Genomic DNA, 14,662 nt, shown 5'->3' on the forward strand with positions numbered 1-14,662 from the left:
GGATGGGGGTAGGCCGGGGTTTTGAGAATGGTATGGCTGCAATATACTCTGAACAAAAAGCCAAACTGATTGTAAATAATGTTGTGACTGAGGAGCTTAAGATAGAGAAAGGAACACGACAGGGGTGCCCGATTTCCCCATTACTTTTTATTTCAGTTCTGGAGGTGTTGCTGAATATGATAAGAAACGACCAGCAGGTTAAAGGTGTGCAGGTCGGAGCTAAACATTACAAGTTAAGAGCGTTCGCAGATGACCTAGTATTGACTTTGCAAGAGCCAAACACTAGTACGAAAAAGGTATTAGAAATAATACAACAGTTTGGCCAGGTAGCTGGATTTAAGTTGAACAAGCAAAAAACCAAAGTTTTAGGGAAAAACCTAACAGATATAGAAAAAGAGAAATTTCAAGAGGAAACAGGTTTGACTGTGGTCAAGAAGGTTAAGTATCTAGGGGTTTATTTAACATCCAAGAATCAGAATTTGTATAAGGACAATTATGAAAAATGTTGGTCAGAAATTAAAAAAGACTTAGAAATATGGTCAAATTTGAAACTGTCAATGTTAGGCCGAATTGCAGTAATTAAAACGAATGTATTGCCTAGAATATTATTTCTGTTTCAGACCTTGCAGATTATTGATAAGATGGAATGTTTTAAGAGGTGGCATAAAGATATCTCGAAATTTGTCTGGCAGGGCAAAAAGCCCCGAATTAAATTTAAAATATTGACAGATGCTAAAGAAAGAGGGGGTTTTGCCCTGCCGGACCTAAAATTGTATTATGAGGCAGCAGCTTTTTGCTGGCTCAAAGAATGGATGCTCCTCGAGAATACAGACATCTTGGATCTGGAAGGTTTCAATAACGCTTTTGGTTGGCATGCATATCTTTGGTATGATAAAGTTAACAGTGCCTTCAAAAATCACATTGTCAGAAAAGCATTGTTTAATGTTTGGACAAGATATAAAGATCTACTGGAAAACAAAACCCCTAGATGGGTGTCACCAGTGGAGGCTAAAGCAGTGAAAAAACTCAATATGGAGGTCGGATGGCCGAAGTATTGGGAAATTTTAGAACAGGATGGAGATAAGTTCAAATTACAAAGTCAGGAGAAATTGAAGCATAAAGTAGAAAATTGGTTCCAATATCGCCAAATAATGGAATTTTTTAAACAGGACAGGAAAGTCGGCTTCCAGGTGGAAAAATCAAAATTAGAAACCGAACTGTTAGAACCCAATACTAAGAATTTATCTAGAATGTATAACTTGTTGTTGAAATGGAACACACAGGATGAAACAGTTAAATCGGCTATGATTAAGTGGGCTCAGGATGTTGGACATAACATTATGTCAGCTGACTGGGAATGGTTATGGAACACCGGTATAAAATTTACGGCATGTAATGCCTTAAAGGAAAACATTATGAAAATGGTATACAGGTGGTACATGACCCCAGTCAAGCTGGCAAAAATTTATCATTTGCCCGATAACAAATGTTGGAAGTGTAAAGAGACTGAAGGTACCTTTTACCACCTTTGGTGGACATGCCCGAAGATTAAGGCCTTCTGGGAAATGATCTATAATGAAATGAAAAAGGTACTTAAATGTACTTTTTCTAAAAAGCCAGAGGCCTTCCTCTTGGGCATTGTCGGCCAATTGGTGACAAAGAAAGATAGAGTTTTTTTCATGTATGCCACAACAGCAGCAAGAATACTCATCGCAAAGTACTGGAAGACACAAGACCTACCCACTTTGGAAGAATGGCAGATGAAAGTGATGGACTACATGACATTGGCCGAGATGACAGGCAGAATCCGTGACCAACGAAAAGAGACGGCAGAAGAGGAGTGGAGAAAATTTAAAAGCTATCTTAAGGACTACTATAAACTTAACGAATGTTAAAATGTCGTGGTTTCCAGAAACAAAGGGGTATAGGGACATAAGATCAGAGTGTAAGAGAGGACTAAGATGATAGAGATTGGAAAGTAATAATTGGGAGTTGCTAGTTGAACTATGGACATTGGGATGCAGAGAGGGGGGGTATGGGGAAGTCCTAGAAAGAAGGTTTATGAAAATATGTTCGAAACTATACGTGTATGTTCGTCTTTTTTAATGTTTGTTTGTTTTTCTCAAAAATGTTGTAAAACCAATAAAAATTTTATAAAAAAAAAAAACAAAAATGAAGATTAAAAAAACAAGCAAAACCCCAAGACATCCCACAGCCACACACTTGAAAATGAAAGAGAGAGTGTGGACTAAGAGCTTTGCTGCTCCGCAGGGAGAAGCTGAATTTTATCTATGAAATCTACGAAGCCAACTAATTCAAACAATCCCAGGCTGTGCCGTTGCCATCTGGGGCTCTGGAGACGGTGGTGGGTGCATTTTGGAAGAAGGTCAAAAGGCAGCAGAAATGAAATTCATATTTCACAGTCCTTGGTGGGCTGTTTCAGCGGCCTTTTGCCCCACTCCCTTATTATCCCTTTTCCCTTTCAATGAAGCCGAAACTGTTTTCCGCAAAAGGAAGCACAATATTTCCTTCCCATCTGGGCAAAGGATGGGTCTTTGAGGCTGGAACAAACTGAAATACGGCAGCAGGCGATTTGAAAGGGATTTGAAGCCTGTGGCTACGGAATCACCTGCTTGGTTCAAATCAATGTGTGAAGTTCACCCCCCCCCCACTGCTTTTTGGGCTTTGTAAGCCCCTCCTGCTTAGGGTTGCCGGGTCAAAACACTGCAGTGATAGAAGCCATAGCAGGCAACGTTTGCCTGTTATTCAACCCATGAAGGCACAGAAGCTCCAATAGAACTTATAGACTCAGCTTCATTCCCGCCTATACAGAGTGAGGGCAATGACACAGGAAACATTGCCCTTGCTCTGAACTGGCTATGTTGATGCTTGGTGATATCATCACGATCCCAGATCTGGTGGGCCATTTTGCATTGCGATGCCCCAATGAAGCTTTGGCTCTGTGGTCGTCCTGTCTCTAGCCAAGGCCTAGATCAGCAGGCACTTGGAGGATGGATGGCGGCTAGTGGATTGAGGTTGAATCCTGGCAAAACAGAAGTACTGTTCTTGGGGGACAGGAGGCGGGCTGGTGTGGAGGGCTCCCTGGTCCTCAGTGGGGTAACTGTGCCCCTGAAGGACCAGCTGTGCAGCCTGGGGGTCATTTTGGACTCACAGCTGTCCATGGAGGTGCAGGTCAATTCTGTGTCCAGGGCAGCTATCTACCAGCTCCATCTGGTATGCAGGCAGAGACCCTACCTGCCCGCGGACTGTCTCGCCAGAGTGGTGCATGCTCTGGTTATCTCCCGCTTGGACTACTGCAATGCGCTTCACGTGGGGCTATCTTTGAAGGTGACCCAGAAACTACAACTAATCCAGAATGCGGCAGCTAGACTGTGACTGGGGGCGGCTGCTGAGACCACATAACACCGGTCTTGAAAGACCTACATTGGTTCCCAGTACGTTTCTGAGCACAATTCAAAGTGTTGGTGCTGACCTTGAAAGCCCTAAATGGCCTCAAAGGCCCAGTATACCTGAAGGAGCGTCTCCACCCCCATCGTTCTACCCGGACATTGAGGTCCAGCGCCGAGGGCCTTCTGGCAGTTCCCTCATTGTGAGAAGCAAAGCTACAGGGAACCAGGCAGAGGGCCTTCTTGGTAGTGGCGCCCGCCCTGTGGAACGCCCTCCCATCAGATGTCAAAGAGATAAACAACTACCTGACATTCAGAAGACATCTGAAGGCAGCCCTGTTCAGGGAAGTTTTTAATGTGTGACATTTCAATATAGTTTTGATCTTTGTTGGAAGCCGCCCAGAGTGACTGGGGAAACCCAGCCAGATGGGCGGGGTACAAATAATAAATTATTATTATTATTATTATTATTATTATTATTATTATTATTATTATCATTATCATTATCATTATCATTATCATTATCGTCATCGTCATCGTCATCATCATCTAGGACCGATGTCTGGTTTAGCGCTTGCTGCTGCTTCTACCTTGCCTCCTCTTTTCTTCACCTTTCTCTGTCTGCCACCCCTTTAATTCTCCGCGATCCTTTCAGTCAACCCATCACCAACGTTGCTCCCCATTCTTTAGCCTTAGGAAGACCCCTTAGTGCTGCCGCCATGCCCCGCAGTCACAAATAGAAACAGGGAGAAGCTGAGAACTCAATTCTCCAAGGATCGCTGCCCCTCTCTTCTCTACCCCCCTGCCGTTATTAAAGATTTCTAAAGGCTGTCATTCATGCTTCAGTCCCCTATCTTCCACCGATTTAAAGGTCAAAAATAATGCTTTGTTTTGTTTTAACAGAAGATACACTAGACGAGCGAAAAGAAATTCCTATGACATTATCACAGCGGTTCAATATATACCGCAGCAGGTACAGGGTGTGAATTGAAAAGCTGCACGTTGAATTATGCCGTGGTGCAGATGTACAGAGGCTACGAGATGCACCACTCAAGGGGCCCAATGCACATGTGATACAATCATAGAATTATAGCGTTGGAAGGGACAACGACCTCAAGGGTCATCTAGTCCAACCCCCTGGGAAGGCAACTGAGAACTAAACGATGACACGCATCTAGCAACTTGCACTGAAGATTTAAACAAGACATCACCAAAAGGCAAACTTTGATTTATCCCAAGAACTTGTGAACTTTTAATTCCAGCCAAACCGACACGTTTTCTTTCCCTCTCAGAAATTGGACTGGGAACATTTATTATTATTATTTATTATTATTATTATTATTATTATTATTATTATTATTATTATTATTATTATTATTATTATATTATTATTATTATTATTATTATTATTATTATTATTATTATTATATAATTTTTATTAGGTTTTTAACATACCATTTTCAACAGTGATTAAACATACTTTTACATCTTATTCAATTTTTTTGACTTCCATCAATCCTGTCTGAAAATTTTCCAATCTAATCTCTTAGTATGCATTTATTATTTTCCCTATTACATTTCAAACTCATAACCAATATCTCTATATTTTTCTACTTTGTAACGCTTCGTATATTTCTCCTTACAAAACTTCTTGCAATCCTACTAGCGTAATTTGTTGATTACAGTTGCTCTTCAAATAATTCATATACTTCTTCCAATCTTCTGTAAATCTCTGGCCCCGCAGGTTTCGAATCCTTCCTGTCATTTTGTCCAGTTCTGCATAGTCCATTAATTTCACCTGCCATTCTCCTTTCGTATTATTATTATTATTATTATTATTATTATTATTATTATTATTATTGTGTTAGCTTTGAAACTGGAATGTTTGTGAAGCTTCCATGCACCACTCCAGTTCTCCCAGTGGTTGTTGGAGCCTTCGCTGCCACAAGTGCAATAAAATGAATTATGTTCTTAGTGCATAGAAACCATGTCAGCTAGAAATATGGGTGCTCTTGAGTCACACTCCCATGCAGCCTGAAGCCCGTAGGCTGGGGGAGATAGAGAACAGTCTCCCAAGCTCTCTCGCCCCCCCCATCAAAACCAAGCGTCCTAAACAGCTATCCATTTGCCGCATATCTCCTCCATGGCCTCTCACTATGGCCAGCTGCTTCTATCTTCTCCCAGGTAGCAGGAACGGAAGAGGCAAACGAAACATCGAGCTCTGCGCCCATAAAACATCCTACTGCATTAGGAGCCCATTGTTTCTGTGACGTGCCGAAAGAACACTTTTAGGACTGCGGGTTGCGCTTGAGTTACTCCCTGGGGAGGCGCAAACATTTGTCTCATGCATCCTGCGCCACACAATTCTATTATGGGAAGGGAAGCAATTGCACGCTCTCCCTACTGACTGCATCCTGGCCGCTGAGGACGAACGATGGGCAGTTCCATAAAATGCAAGTCACTCCCACCAGCGAGACCCTTGCCACTTTTATCCCTCCAGAGAGTGTGAGGGGGCAGTCCGAGCAGCCAAACTGGGTGTTGCAGTGGTGACACGTCCACCAGTCTCCTGACCTCCTTGTTTAAAAATAAATACAGTCAAACCTCGGTTGTCAAACGTAATCCATTCCAGAAGCCCGTTCAGCTTCCGAAATGTTCAACAACTGAGGCACGGCTTCTGATTGGCTGCAAGAGCTTCCTGCACTCAAGCGGAAGCCGGACGTTGGGTGTTCGGCTTCTGAAAAACGTTAAAAAACTGGAGCATCTACTTTCGGGTTTTCAGCATCCGGGAGCTGAAATGTTCCAAAATGGAGCCGTTTGGGAACCGAGTGTGACGTTAACATATGAGAGGGCTGGAGGTGAAATAGTTAAACAGGTTACCCAATCAGAACCCAGGGGGTGGAGTCAGAGGGACTATAAAACCAGCTCTGGGAGGAGCGAAAGGGGAGTTCATTGGGAGTTGGGTGGTTGGTTGGAGTGGGAGTGAATTGGGATAGAGTCTGGGGAGGTTGAGTTAGTGTAGCGAAATAAGCTGAGTCAGGAACAGTTAGGAGCTAGGAAGATGCGTAAATATCTGAGAGGTGGTTTAGGGAGTGAGAGCAGGTAGCGGAAGTTATAGGTCTGGATAGGCACCTCATGATTGTAATGGACCGATACCGTTTATGAAACCACACGCTTGTTAAACTGCAATAAATAAACAGAAGTTTATGTTCCAATTTAACCCTGACTGGACTCAGTATTGTACCAGGTAGGGCCTGGGTGGTGGCAGCGGGAAATAAAGTGGTGGCACAGGGATCAATAGACTGCGAAACCGAGGTTTGACCGTAAATGAAAAGCAGTCAAGGGTGGAAGGTAAGATTGCCATATTCCCAAAAGTGAATATTTGGACAAAGTTTCTGAGCTTTTTTGGGGGGTGTTGACATTTCCATTCCACCTTAAGGAACAAGCATGAGATTGTTGCACGTCACATGTCTGTTTACATTCCAGCACAGTATGCTGGGATCAAAGTGTTTGAACTTTCTTCAGGGAACATCTCGTTTTGGGGCCACATCTCATTTCTCAGCATTTCTTTAAATAAATAAGCCACTTGCCATATTCAATTCAATAAAAAAATCTGCCGAGATGTCGTTTTGCAAAACCCGGACATATAGCAGCAGCCCTAGAGGAGGGGTTCCTATATGAGCAGAGGGAGATCAAGTAGGAAGAGCTCATGACTGTCCTTCCCCAGTTGCTTTTCCACCAATGGACCAGTTTTGGGGGGGAGGGGTGCCTGTCTTGGGTGGAAAAGCAGTTGCCAGAAGGGGCTGCTTTTGAGCAGAAAGTTGGCTGGAGGGAAAGGGTCAAGCAGTCCCCACTGACCCCATTTCTTTGGGTAAACAGGCTGGGCAGGTTTTTACATTTCCCCCCAAAACATGCACATCCGAGAGATGGTAGTGGGAGAAATAAAATGTGTGAATATATTCTGGGGAGGGGAACCTCTCTCCTTTGAGGAATTATACCTGAGAGGCAGAGAATATGCTGAGTAGATCACTTGAACCATCTGCATGAGCTTCTGGTCTGTTTCCAGGCTCAAATCAAAGTGGCGGGTTTCACTTTTAAATGGCTTTGTGGCCAGGCTACCTTTTTCAGCTCTCACCTGCTTACTTACCTGTCTCCAAGCATTTTCAAATCACTGATCAGGTGCGCTCATGAAGGTTTTTGCAGTTGCTGGCGTTGTGCTGTGGTTTGTTTTATTCTGTTTTATCTCTAGAGCGGTTAACAATTGTTCTTAAGGCTTTTGTGTGTGCATCAACTGCCCAGAAGACACTGTTAATTGGGAACTACTATATTTTTCACTCTGTAAGATGCAGCAGACCATAAAACGCACCTAGTTTTTGGAGGAGGAAAACAAGAAAAAAAATATTCTGAATCCCAGAAGCCAGAACAGCAAGAGGGATCGCTGAACAGCTACCATTCTTGCTGTTCTGGCTTTTGGGATAGCCGCGCGAAGCCTCTTCAGGGCAGCGGCTAATGATGTAACTAAAATAAGGAAGCTTTTGGCACCAGCTATCTGCTTCAGGGGGCAAGGGAAAGATGACACCACACCAGTGGGTCCTGGTATCTACCTGCGGCTGTCAGGTGCCACACCTGACTCCACCAGCAAAGATTTCAACCCAGCCTTCAAGGGCAGCCCTGCAGAAACCACATTGCAGTAGTCAAGACCTGAGGTTGCAATGGCGCGAGTACCAGGCAGGAAGAAATAATTAACCAACCAACCAACTGAGGCCTCTTTTTCTTCTTTTAATTTTAAAGAACAGTTTCTTTTAATTTTGATATTTGTGTCGAGTACAAAAACCAACCAAATAAAACAAAAAAGCTGTTGTTCTATTCACCTTCGTCCCCTGATTTCCCACCCACCCCGCGCCCCCAGAAACAAACAAACGAAAAGTAGACACAGATGCTTCCCCTTCCTTCCCCCAGCATGGCATTGGAAATATACACAAAATCACATACAGTAGAGAAAGGTCAACTCAGTGGCTTGATCTGCGCTACAAACCTATGTTGGCTCATTTCATTAAGTGCCATGGAGCAGTGGCGTAGCGTGGGGGGTGCAGGGAGGGCCGGCCGCACCGGGCGCAACATCTGGGGGTTAGGGTTAGGGGGCGCAAATCCACGGGTTAGGGGGCGCAAATTACTTGCCTTGCCCCGGGTGCTGACAACCCACGCTACGCCACTGCCATGGAGTCTCTTAAATAAAACAAAACCAAAAACCCCCGGGAGTTGAAGTTTGGCAAGGCTCAGTAGCGTACAGGAGGAGAGCGAGTGGAGGTGCTCGCCCGAGCCCCACTGCTGCATAGGGGGAAAGGTGAGCAGGAGAGGCGATGCTGGCAAGGTGCAAATGTGCCGGCAGACATACCGGCTTGGCTCCGCTGGTGAGTGTGCACCATGCTGCCCTTGCTTTGCCCCCAAATAAACTCTCCACTGCAGCACAAAGCAGCCATGCGGATGACCGAAAGCCAGGCCTAGGGTGCCAAGCGATTCCCAGCCCCCACTTATAACCCCCAGGGTTTCCCGATGATTAAACCAGTTTACGTATGCAGTGCAGATGAGCCCAGGGGTACCTCACTGGAATCGAATTCTCTGAGACACAATAAATACATTCAAGAAACACACACACACACACACACCACCCACTTTATTGCATGATGTCCTGCGCTATCACCAGTCCTGGGATCAATGGGAATAATAAAAATGTGGGCAGACTGCAGGGGGACGCGTGCGATTTCACAAATCTTTGAGACCTGCTCAGTGATGTTTCGTTGAGTCAGTAACCCACCCCAAGGTTTTAGGGGTGAAAAAAATGTCTCCTTGGCGTAAGGCAAATCCACCCGGTGGAGTAATTAATGATTGCTATCTGTCTGGGGGGCCCAGGCCCCCAGAGACAGGAGGGATGCAGCCAGCTGCCAGGTACCCGCTGTGTGCACAACTGCAGACCAGATGAGCCCTTTGAAAAGGCTGAGGCTTGCAACAAAATATTTCAGGGTAGAGTGCTTGTTCAGCCAGCCATGCCCCTTATCAGGCTACTCCATTCCACCCTGTCCTGCTTAGGGTGGTTTTGGGTGCATTTCCCACCCCCCCTTACAGTACCCCCTACCTGATGCTTGGGTTTTTCTTGTAGTTCTGCAAACTCGGGGGCTTCTATCAACCCACCTGGTAGCTCCTTCTTGCATAGGGAGCCTGTTGGGCTACAGAAAGACTGGAACTAGGAAAGTGGGTTTGCTATTAAGAGTATGTGGCACAGGTGGCGCTGTGGGTTAAACCACAGAGCCTAGGACTTGCCGATCAGAAGGCCGGCAGTTCGAATCCCCACGACGGGGTGAGCTCCTGTTGCTTGGTCCCTGCTCCTGCCAACCTAGCAGTTCGAAAGCACATCAAAGTGCAAGTAGATAAATAGGTACCGCTCCGGCGGGAAGGTGAACGGCATTTCCATGCGCTGCTCTGGTTCGCCAGAAGCGGCTTAGTCATGCTGGCCACATGACCCAGAAGCTGTACGCCAGCTCCCTCGGCCAATAAAGCGAGATGAGCGCCACAACCCCAGAGTTGTCCACGACTGGATCTAATGGTCAGGGGTCCCTTTACCTTTACCTTTATGTGGCAAAAGGAAACTGGGTGATATCTGAAAACTTGGCAGGAGGCCTGTGGGCTGGAGAATCTACAACAAAGGCTGTTTCTGAGACACTCCAGGTGGAAGACAGAGCAAGTTTAGTTTCTGCTGCTCCAGAGGGCTGGATCTGAACCAATCAATTCATGCATGGCAGGGGGGATGGACTAGATCAACCTCAGGGGTCCCTTCCAACTCTATGACTGAAGTGTAGCTTTGAAACCCAACCCAGGTGGCAGCTATGCCCGGGTTGGGGGCTGGATCTGGCCGATGGGCTAGACAATTGTTATCTCCACCACGTCTCCTGGGCCATGTTTGGCAGGCGAGTGGAGCCACCCACCTGCCAATCACCTGAAGTCACAAGTGACCCCCACCCCACCCACAGGGTTCTTCAGAAGCCCCTTCATAACACTGGGCAACAGAGAGCATTGAAAGGAGCTACTCCATAGGCAGCAAACAGGAGCCCCTTTCAAAGCACCATCTTGCCTAGCAGTTAGGGCTTGGGAGGCCTCTCCAATCAGCTGATTGGGGGGCCCGGCCAAGCTCCATTTGGCGACGCCATGTTTTTACCTGCCCCACACCTGGCATTCTATATGGTTAGAATCATAGAATCATAGATTTGGAAGAGACCACAAGGGCCATCGAGTCCAACTCCCTGCCAAGCAGGAAACACCATCAGAGCACTCCTGATAAATGGTTGTTAAGCCTCTGCTTAAAGACCTCCAAAGTAGGAGACTCCACCACACTCCTTGGCAGCAAATTCCACTGTCGAACAGCTCTTACTGTCAGGAAGTTCTTCCTAATGTTTAGGTGGAATCTTCTTTCTTGTAGTTTGGATCCATTGCTCCGTGTCCGCTTCTCTGGAGCAGCAGAAAACAACCTTTCTCCCTCCTCTATGTGACATCCTTTTCTATATTTGAACATGGCTATCATATCGCCCCTTAACCTCCTCTTCTCCAGGCTAAACATGCCCAGCTCCCTTAGCCGTTCCTCATAAGGCATCGTTTCCAGGCCTTTGACCATTTTGGTTGCCCTCCTCTGGACACGTTCCAGTTTGTCAGTGTCCTTCTTGAACTGTGGTGCCCAGAACTGGACCAGAGCAGAATACAGTGGCACTATTACTTCCCTCTGGAGGTTCCCAGCCCTGGAGCTCTGCTGAGCAATGCTGACAGCAGAAGCTCAGTTTGCAACAGTTCAGGTGACCCCAGGCTCGAGTGTTTTCCTAGACCGCCTCCAATGGACGCCATTCACTCCTTTGGGAAAAACGTAACAGCGCTGCACTTGAGAGGATGACATAAAAATGCAATGCTCCAAATGATCCTTGCGCTACCAACGCCAGCCCCTGGCCAAGTCTTCGCCAAGCTGGCAGCGCCTTCCAGATGTCTGGGACTACAACTTCCACGATGGGAGTTGTAGTTTGAGACATCTGGAGGGCAGCAGGTTGCCAAAGACTGTGCGTGTCACAGCAACAGGCATTTTGCTCTTAGGAAAACACTGGAAAAACAGCCACATTTTATCCTCTCAATTTCCTGTGGCTCAACAGTGACCTCATTTCTAATGGCATGGGCAACTGACAATTGTATCTCCTCCTGGTTCTTCTCTGCTCATCACTCCAGGGTCTCCAGTCAGTGGTAGATCACATGCTTTGCACCTAAGGAAGTCCAGACTCAAGCCCAGGAGTCTCCAGGTTAAAAGAACCCAGAGCAGCTACCAGCCTGCGGAAGCCGGCATAGTATAATGGTGACATGTGTCAGAGTGGGACCTGGGAGACCAAGGCTCTTCCTGGGTGACCTTGGGCCAGTTGCTGCCTCTCAGCCTGACCTACCTCACAGGGTTCTTGTGTGGATGCAACAGGAGAGGGCAGAACCCTGAACAGAACCACCTCAAGCTCATTTGAGAGGGGCACAAGTGTAAAGCTTCTGAGTGGGCTAGGTGCACAATATGCCTGATTTCATTTTTCTTGAGGGGCCGTGTCTGCCAGGCTGGGGATGCAAAATGAGACAGGGTGGCTGAGCTTATGGGGTGTGTTTGCCCTGGTGGATAACAACTCCCAGGGAGCAAAGAAGAAGAAGAGGAGGAGGAGGAGTTTGGATTTGATATCCCGCTTTATCACTACCCGAAGGAGTCTCAAAGCGGCTAACATTCTCCTTTCCCTTCCTCCCCCACAACAAACACTCTGTGAGGTGAGTGGGGCTGAGCGGCTTCAGAGAAGTGTGACTGGCCCAAGGTCACCCAGCAGCTGCATGTGGAGGAGCGGAGACGCGAACCTGGTTCCCCAGATTACGAGACTACCGCTCTTAACCACTACACCACACTGGCAGCCCTAAACCAGACAGATTATGGATTATGGACCTGACTCTTGAGAGTCTTAATCTCAAGGTTCTGGGTTCGAACCCCACATTGGGCAAAAGATTCCTGCCTTGCAGGGGGGGGGGCTGGACTAGATGAACCCTGGTGATCCCTTCCAATTCTATGGTTCTAGGTCAAAGGCAGGCCCTGACGCAAATGGGCTACATTGGACAGTATTTTTAATACATTTAGCGGTATAAGAAATAAATGAGCGGCCGAACCAGCGTTCAGACCTGCCCAGAGCAAAGGGCCTTCCTCACTCAATGCAAAACCGAGGAGCTTTTATATCTGGTGTAACAGGAATTTGGATCTTCGAGGACAATGCCGTTGTCCCCAATCTACCGTATTTTTCGCTCTATAATACTCACCAGACCACAAGACACACCTAGTTTTTGGAGGAGGAAAACAAGAAAAAAAATATTCTGAATCTCAGAAGCCAGAACAGCAAGAGGGAGCGCTGCGCAGTGAAAGCAGCAATCCCTCTTGCTGTTCTGGCTTCTGGGATAGCTGCACAGCCTGCATTCGCTCCATGAGACGCACACACATTTCCCCTTACTTTTTAGGAGGGAAAAAGGGAGTCTTATAGAGCAAAAAACACGGTAATTTCTGCAGAACGGGTCTGAGCAGCCGGGCTGGAGGGTAAAGATGGCCAGGTTTTCCCCAGAGGCTCTGTCTGACTGCCAAGGCAGAGCTCCCTATTCAGAGGGCGAGGAGAGACGGCTTAGGGAAATTACTTTGGACATTTGATAAGGGACCTTATTGCCCAGCCTGTCGCGGGGATGAGCTCGCCTCGGGGAGGACTGCTGGGGAGCTAATCAAAAGCATTGTTTCACAGCTGGGTGGTCAGGAAGAGCGGGGCGGGAGGTGGGTGATGGAGGCCGGGAAGAACACCCTTTGCAGTGGCTTGTACGACCGAACTTATTGGTGGCTTTGGGAGCACTCCTAGGCAGAGAAAAGGTAGACCGGGGCAAACTTTGGTCTTCAAATTTCAACGATGCAAGGCCAAAATTCGCCTCTCGCCTTCCATTCTGCTCATAGTTTCGGCACCCCCTGGGCTCAGTGCCCAGCGCAGTGGAACTATTTTTCCTGCCCTAAATCTGCCTCTGTGAGGTCCCACAGGAGATGGGAACCTGTGTCCCTCCAGAGGTCACTGGACTCCAACTCCCATCAGCCCCAGACCACATGGCCAATGGCACCGGCTATGACGTCATCGGCGGCTTGTCCATTAAGCCAAGCAGTCTTGTGCCTCCTGCGATCGCACGGCACGGTCCCAAATTTCAAACGCCAATAATAATTCATTGTCAAGGGAGCAATAACATGCGCTGGGTTTTAATGGGCTGACTTATGACCTTGGCAGTGGGGCGCACCCTGCAGATAACAGCACCGCTATTAATTTTAATAGACTGTGCAGAGGAGGAGAATTGAAGGATTGGGGGCACCCTCAGAAGCAGAGGAATCTGCCAAGGGCAGCGCAATGATTGCAAAAGCATTGCCTCTTGATGTAAGCTAAATCGATTTTCACGAGTGCTCTGGGCGCATTCTGAGCTGTGCATTTCATCTGGGGCGGGGGAAGAGAGTCTTTAGAAAGCATGGTCTGCTGCACTGGAGGCAAGCGAAGGGCAGGAGAGCGTTCAGGTGGGTCTGTGCAGAGAGTGGGGAGAGTAACTCAGCCCAGTTACCGAAATGGACCCAAAGGTCATGGACCCAAATCTATACAGCTACAGATTTTCCCCCATGGGAAAAACTCTCACCTCAACCACCAAGGGGAATCTACCTAGTTTCCCAAAAGTGGGTCAGCTGCTCGTCAGGAGAGGGGGGTGTTTAGTAAGACCTTGAAGACAGAGTCCCCACCAGGGATACTGCAGAGCTGCCAGAGTGGATGATGTTGACACGGGTTGTTGAGATTCCTGCATTGCAAGGGGTAACACCTGATAGTCCCTTCCGACTCTACAATTCTATGATGGCCAGCGGCCTGGCTCCATATAAGGCATCTTCTCCAGCTCAGAAGTTTGGGGCTTTCTTTTGGCCCTTTCTAACTACCTGCCATGTTGGGCGAAGGATGGGCTGGCGGAACAGGTGTGGTTTCTGAAAGCAGAAGCGTCAGAAGTGGCCCTTGCTATTTAGCTCCAGGAAGGCCTTCAAGTATCCAGCGGTGACCTGATCTCTAGGGTTTTCACAGTGAGTTTCGGCGCTCGAGTGCAGCAGTGCTGGAGGATACGCACTGCAAATCAAGTGATGCTCAGGCAGCACTTTCTAATCACAAGTGTTT

The sequence above is a fragment of the Podarcis bocagei genome, assembly GCF_964188305.1.
Source record: "Podarcis bocagei genome assembly, chromosome: 5".
Classification (NCBI taxonomy): domain Eukaryota; kingdom Metazoa; phylum Chordata; class Lepidosauria; order Squamata; family Lacertidae; genus Podarcis; species Podarcis bocagei.